Here is an 8,299-nt window from a genome sequence, read left to right on the forward strand (position 1 = left end):
CTCACCTGCCACTTGGATGATTGTCCTGGACTCAATTTATTTGTAGCAATAAGTTTTCTGGTAGCCTTCCTGAGACAAGAACCAGGATCCTCATTCCATGTCCTGCTGCACGGAGATGAGACCAATGCTTCTTGGTAATATAGGGAATGGATAGGAGGTGGGAGGCATGAGATTTTCAAGATTAGATTAGATCAAATATGGTTCTAAAACATGGAATTACAAGTATAAAAAGATGCAGTGTCACATCATAATCAAGAATGACCAAAAATAATCATCTCAGCATTCTGTTCTTGTATTCTTTTTATAGCCCAGCACAAAGTTTTTCTTAAATTCCTTTATTTAAGCAGCAGGATTACAAATGTTTATAGTTGGGGTTCAGTCATAGAATGTATACCATCCTTCACCAGTACATCTTTCTTCTCTCCAGTATACCCCACTTACCTCCGACCCTCCACATTTGCCCATGTGGGGGGCAGAAATTTTGCTTCTCCTTTCTCTCTCCTTCCCACTTTATTATATATATATATATATATATATATATACACACACAGACATATGTATGCATATATGTGTGTGTGTGTATATATATATATATATGTTCCTGAAACTGTAGTTTTCACTATAGATTTTTTCCTTTGAAGAAACTTTTATTATTTATTTAAGCATCGTGGTTACATAAATGTTCATAGTTGGAATTCAGTCATCAAATGCATACTACCCTTCTCTAGTGTAACTTTCCCACTACCAATATTCCCAATTTCCCCAATCCTCCACACTGTTCCTTTTTTTACACAGGAATTCTACTTCTCTCTCTCTCTCTCTCTCTCTCTCTCTCTCTCTCTCTCTCTCTCACTATCATTATAGTATAGCCAGTGTAGTTAGCACTCTGTGCCCACTGCTGTTTTTGGTAAGCTTCACATTGTGGTCTCGTCCTTCCAGCCTTCATCTCTGTTGTTTCTGGATATTATTGAAATATTGTCTTCTATATTTTTATATCCCTCAGATAAATGAGACTAACCTAAGTCTGTTTATCTCCCTCTGACTTATTTCACTCAGCATAATAGTCTCATCCATCCATGAATAAGCACATTTCATGACTTCATTTTTCCTAACAGCTCTATATTATTCCATTGTGCTGATGCACCACAGTTTCTCATCTGTTGGCAGGCACCTGGGTTCTTTCTAGATTCTGGCTCTTGTAAATATTGCTGCAATGAACAAAGTAATGCAGAAGGCATTTCTGTATTGTATTTGAATGGGTGTAGGATCTTATCAAATGATTTTTATGCATCTATTTATATGATCAAATGGTTTTTATTTTTCCTTTTGTTGATATGGTATATTGCATTGTTTGACTTGCATATGTTAAACCCTCCTTGCATCTCTGGAGTGAATTCTACTTGTTCATGGTGTATGAACTTATTGATGATATATTATATCCAATTGGCTAGAATTTGTTGAGAGTATTTGCATCTGCATTCACAAATGTTATTGGTCTGTAGCCCTCCTTTTGTATGGCATCTCTGACTGCTTAATATTAGTATAATATTAGCTTCATAAAAACTATTTGGTAGTGCTTCTATTCCTTAAATATTCTGGAAGAGCATAAAAAGGATTGGCAGTAAAAAAAAAAGTTTGAAAGAATTCACTAGTGAATCCATCTGGGACTGGACTTTTGTTTTGAGCAATACATTTGATTGTCACTTTAATTACCTCAATTGTGATAAATCTTTTCAGAGATGACAGATCATCTTCGTTTAACTTTGGGAGGTTACAGAAGTTCAATAATTTATCATTTTTTCTTGTTTGGTGGCATAGAGTTTCTTTGATTGCTTATGAATTTCTGTAGCATCTGCAGTAGCCACCCCTTTTTAATTTCTAGTTTGGTTTATTAATTTCTCTCTCTCTTTTTTGTTAGTTTTGCTAGTGGTTTATCAATCTTGTTTATTTTTTCAAAGAACCAACTCTTGCTTTCATTGATATTTTAGATAGTTTTGGATTTTGATTCATTAATTTCTACTCTAAGCTTAATTTCTTAAATCTGCCTATTTTTTTGGTTTATTTTGTTGACCACCTTCCACTTTTATAAGCTGTGGCATTAAATTCATCCCTTCATCCTTCCTGAGGAATGTTTTTAAATCTATAAATTTTTCTCTTAGTAACACTTTTGCTGTGCTCCACAAAATCTGATAATTCATGCTTTTGTTCTCATTCATTTTCAAGAATCGTTTGATTTTTTATTTGATTTCATCTCTGACCCACTTGTTGTTCAGTAATAGGCTGTTTATTTTCAGTTTTAATGTTTTTCATCTGTGTCTGTAATTCACTTCTAATTTCAGGCATCATGACCTAAGAAGTAGTTCCTATAATTTCTATACATTTGCATTTATAGAGGTATAGAGGTTTTATGGGCCATCACTATGTATAACCAGTATTTTGGGGATAGCAAATTATATATGTGTGTGTGTGTTTATGTGTGTGTGTTTGTGTGTGTATACTCTATTTTTTTCTTCAGAGCCTGTATATTCTTGTTGGGTTTTAGACTAGTTGACACATTGAGGGTGACAAGGTAAAATTTAAGTCTACCACTATTATTGTATTGCTATTGATGTCTTCCTTCAAATTTATCACTTTAAATTTGACCAAAGTTCTAACTTTTCATCTTATCTAAGGATATGTAAAAATGGATTTCTACACTTTCTGCTTAATTTATTATTTCAAATTATTTAAATCATTGCCTTTTTTCTTATTTTTATCCTTCTCAATAAATAAATTTTTTTCCAAATTCAGCCATAAAGAATTGGCTCCTGCTTCCAATTTTGGATGCTTGAAGGGAAAGACTGGGCACATTGCAAAACTGTGCCCAGAGTCAAACCCTCTTAGAGTGGTCAGCCTCACACATGGGGTAGGGACAACAAAATGACTCCCTGGATTCTCACTCTTACTATTCAAGGCAAAGTAGGAACTACAGAGAGACCACCAGAAATGACAGGTAATACCTTAAAGGCCTCATAAGCACAGTAGTCTTATTTTTTCTCCTTTCTTTCCATGTTATAATCCTCCTCCTTGATCTTAGCCAGAAATATGAAGATACCAATGTTGGCACCATATCTAAGAAAGATCCTGAACCCAATGCTTGTTTTTGAACATAGTCTAATGCCATGGGCTACTTGAATGATAAACATGTTTTAAAAAGTCAGGGTGAATAGGGACTACCTACATATTGTTTCTAAGAGGCATTCCAAAAAGTTCATAGTATTCTTCCAAGGTGGGAAATTTTAAAATCATTTAAAGGCATATAGTGGATTCTTATAATGTCCTCAACCATCTGTGCTAAGAGGTAAGTGGGAGTCACTGATAGCCCTTTATACTCAAATCCCAATTAGGATTAGCCTGAGGAAAATAAAAGAGGTGCAGGGTGTCACTCCTTGAATGGAGACAGAAAGATCATTAATAAATATGTCATAAATATATAGGACTGTTCTCTTTTCAAATCATGGTTAATATCTAGCTTAGGAGTAATACCATGATTTTTCAAGGGCGTTCAAAGATTTGGGCTATAGTTTTGGGCTCTCCAGTATATTTGTCTGGACCTCTAAAAAGTGATGAAAAGAAGACTTATAAGAATAAAACAAGGATTTAACAGGCCCAAGTGCTCCTAAGAATAATTTCTGAAAGGGTCATGTATTGGAAGGTTGAGGGGATGGGGGAAAGTGTTTGGGTTTTAGAAGCTGAGGATATAATAAAGAAATATGAAAGCTGGGTTCATAGTTTGATGGCAAGAGGAGGATCATCACAGTGAGAGCAGAGGCTTCTAGAGCTTTAATTTGGATCAGCAAAAGGAGCATACAGGGTTGTGAACTCCCAGGGTGGAAGGGAGTCCCAGAAGTCTTGGAGATTTCCTTGCCATTATTTTGGGGCACAAGGAAGACCTAGGCTGGAATGGAGCAGGCCATTGATCTCCAGAGGGTGGGAGGAGTCCATAGAGGGTAGTCACTAGCTCTGTGTTCCAGTAGGATTTAAAGCTACAGTTAGGCTGAAGCAATAGTAGAGCACATAGCACATATTTTTAAACATGGCCAACCCAAGTTCAGTCGCTGGCATTTCATATGGCCCCCTGAACACCACCATGAATAATTTCTAAATACAGAGCCAGTAGTAACCCCTGATTATTGCCAGTTGTGGCCCCCACAAAGCTGCAATTAGTGTGAATGGAGAGATAATACAGCATGTAGGGCTTTGCCTTTAATATGGCCAACCTAAGTCTTATCCCTCACATCCCATATGGTCTCCTGAGTACATTCAGGAGTAACCCCTGACACAGGGCCAGGAGTCATCATCCCTGATCACTATCAGGTGTGACCCAAAAACAAAATACATGATTAAGCAATTACTGATTTATCTACCCTGCATTCTCAGAGCAGTTCTGAATACCTCCTCGGGCAAAAGGTTCTGAACATAGGAAATTTCTGGACATTTTCCTCTTTTCCTTTCTGAATAGATTGTGCTATAAATAATTAAATAGGAGAGAATTTTTTAAATCTCATTTACAATTGTGCCTCAGAAAATCAAGTACCTATGAACTGACTTCACTGAAGAAATAAAAAACCTAGATAAAGGAAACTACAAAGCACTATTTTAAGAAATAAAATTAGACATGAGAATATGGGAACATATCCCCAGCTCATATATTGGGAGGGTTAACATAATTAAAATGGTGATACTCCCCAAAGCATTTTACAGATTCAATGCAGTATTTATAAGAATACCGATGACATTTTTCAAACAAATAAATCAACTAGTCCAGAAATATATAGAAAACAATAAAACCCCAGAATACCCAAACACTTTAGGAACAAGAAAATAGGAAATAACAGTTTCCCCAACTCCAAATTTTACTACAAAATGGTAGTAATTAAAATATCAGGGACTGAAATACAGACCTTTAGATAAATAAAAAAGAATTGAAAATTCGGAGCTGAGAAAATATATAGCCTAATTCTTGTGGTTCCTGAAAAGTAAATTTTATGAGGAGCAAAAAATAGTAGGTGGAGATTTAAAAAGAAAGAGAAAGACAAACACCTAGGAAGAGTTAAAACAAATTATATTTAAGAGGAAAGACACACTTTGGGGAATGGGCACTCAAAAGAGAATGAATAGCTAAGACAACCTTTTGTCCAGTCCTTAAAATGCTTCTTTATATATTCATTTTTGCTCACCACCAAGACTCTGACCATATTTTATCATGTCCATGGGTTCACATGTCAATTACAAAACTGCCATGGTTCTTATGGGTGTGATTTTGATAGCAAGTCTTTTGAGATGTTAAGGTATTATAATGAATTTAAAATGAGCTCTACATTCACTTAGGCAAACCTAAGTGTTCCCTGTGTTGTAAGAGACCTTTCAAGGAAATATAAAACTGGGCAGAGTGTTCTTCACATAATAAATTTGGTCTCATTGGCCTGCTTCAATTTGCCCTGTTTTTTTTTTTGTTTTTGTTTTTTTGTTTTATATTTCCATGACCTCACCCATGCAACTAGCTATCTAACTACTAACTTTATGCCTCATATGTGCAAGACTCTGAGTTTGATCCCAATCATCACTAACCTCATCCCCCCCCCCCAAATGGGGGTATGGTCACTATAAAAAATATGTCAGTACAGCACAGTAGAATTATTGCTATATAATACACATATATATATTTTGAATATATTATTTGGTAACCTTAAGCCTCAAATTCCTTATAATAAAGGAACTATGAAATAGTGCTTAACTTTCAGGTTGTTAACAAGGTTAAATATAAGAGATATTTAAAGTACATAGGTATTATAGGTATTCCTGTCCCATAGCAAGTCTCAGTAAAAGCATCTGACAAAGGTGCATTCAAACATCAAAAAAGGAACTTTAAAACAAAAGGTTAAATTAGTTTGCAATATTTTAACCATCTTGAAATATTAATTAGTTCAGTTATAGTTACTGAAAAATTGAAATAAAGAGGAAAATCTCTACCTAATCAGTATGTTAATTTTGTCTTCCTACCAAAAACTAAAGTCTACTTAACAATATTCAGTCCAAGCGAGGAAGCTTGCTACAAATTGTGGTGAATACAATTTGGGTAGTAATTGGTCCGAGGTGACAGCGATTGTTGGAACTGAGCACTTTGGATAAGACCTGGGTGGTGAAAAGGGATAAAGCGATATACATGGTACTCCTTAATTAACAAACCACAGTATCAAGAAAGAAAAGAGAGAGCACTGAGAGACAGAAAGAAATAAAATTTCTGATCCAGATGCAGGTGGGGAAGGGGGAAGGGAGGATAACTGGGAATATTGGTGGTAGGAAATATGCACTGAACTACAAATTAAAGTGTCTAAAAAAATAAATAAAATAGAAAGGGAGAGGGGCCAAGAAGGTGGCGCTAGAGGTAAGGTGTCTGCCTTGCAAGCGCTAGCATAGGACGGACCGCGGTTCGATCCCCCGGCATTCCATATGGTCCCCCCAAGCCAGGTGCGATTTCTGAGTGCATAGCCAGGAGTAACCCCTAGCGTCAAACAGGTGTGGCCCAAAAAACAAAACAAAAAAAAATAGAAAGGGAGAGAGAGAGAGGGAGGGAGGAGAGAGAGAGAGAGAGAGAGAGAGAGAGAGAGAGAGAGAGAGAGAGAAAATAAATATGCATGCCCCAGAGACAGGAAAGGGAGAATGCTTCAGGGAAGATGAGAGTGAAATTGAGGTCTTTGGTGACAGGAAATGTACACTGGTGAAGGTTGCTGTACATTATATGACTGTAACTCTATCAGGAGCAACGTCTTTTTGTGAAAAAAGACAACTGTATTATGAATTACCTTGTAACCTTGGTGTTAAGTAAAAAAAAAAAAAAAGACATATAGACAAATAAGCTTTCCTTGGTGGTGTTAACGGAAGGTTAAGCCATACCTAAATTACTTCTGGCACCATGTATATGCATCACTGCTTTCTGTGCTAAAATGACTATGTGTGATACCAGTAATGAACTCTTTTCTATAGATAAGGAAAGTGTCTTAACCTCTTTTTTTTTTAATTTATTTAAACACCCTAATTACATACATGATTGTGTTTGGGTTTCAGTCATGTAAAGAACACCACCCATCACCAGTGCAACATTCCCATCACCAATGTCCCAAGTCTCCCTTCGCCCCACCCGACCCCCGCCTGTACTCTAGACAGGCTCTCCATTTTCCTCATACATTCTCATTATTAGGACAGTTCAAAATGTAGTTATTTCCCTAACTAAACTCATCACTCTTTGTGGTGAGCTTCCTGAGGTGAGCTGGAACTTCCAGCTCTTTTCTCTTTTGTGTCTGAAAATTATTATTACAAGGGTGTCTTTCAATTTTCTTAAAACCCATAGATGAGTGAGACCATTCTGCGTTTTTCTCTCTCTCTCTGACTTATTTCACTCAGCATAATAGATTCTGTGTACATCCATGTATAGGAAAATTTCATGACTTCATCTCTCCTGACAGCTGCATAATATTCCATTGTGTATATGTACCTCAGTTTCTTTAGCCATTCGTCTGTTGAAGGGCATCTTGGTTGTTTCCAGAGTCTTGCTATGGTAAATAGTGCTGCAATGAATATAGGTGTAAGGAAGGGGTTTTTGTACTGTATTTTTGTGTTCCTAGGGTTTATTCCTAGGAGTGGTATAGCTGGATCGTATGGGAGCTCGATTTCCAGTTTTTGGAGGAATCTCCATATCGCTTTCCATAAAGGTTGAACTAGACAGCATTCCCACCAGCAGTGGATAAGAGTTCCTTTCTCTCCACATCCCCGCCAACACTGTTGATTCTCATTCTTTGTGATGTGTGCCATTCTCTGGGTTGTGAGGTGGTATCTCATCGTTGTTTTGATTTGCATCTCCCTGATGATTAGTGATGTGGAACATTTTTTCATGTGTCTTTTGGCCATGTGTATTTCTTCTTTGTCAAAGTGTCTGTTCATTTCTTCTCCCCATTTTTTGATGGGGTTAGATGTTTTTTTCTTGTAAAGTTCTGTCAGTGCCTAACCTCTTTTAACATCTCTCCTACCCCTCTAAAATCAATAGTCCTAAATATACTCAGAGTTTTGTTTTCTCTTTAGTTTTGAGACCAGACCTGAAAGTGCTCACTCAGGTTTTACTTCCTGCTGTGTGCTCAGATATTACCTCTGGTGCTTCTCAGAGGACCTTATGTAGTGCTGAGGGTTGACCCTATTCATATGCAAGGCTAACACCTCCCTGTACTATCTCTCAAATTGTTTAAAGAGATTTTTGTAAACATTT

Source organism: Suncus etruscus, chromosome 5 (assembly GCF_024139225.1).
Source record: "Suncus etruscus isolate mSunEtr1 chromosome 5, mSunEtr1.pri.cur, whole genome shotgun sequence".
Lineage (NCBI taxonomy): Eukaryota > Metazoa > Chordata > Mammalia > Eulipotyphla > Soricidae > Suncus > Suncus etruscus.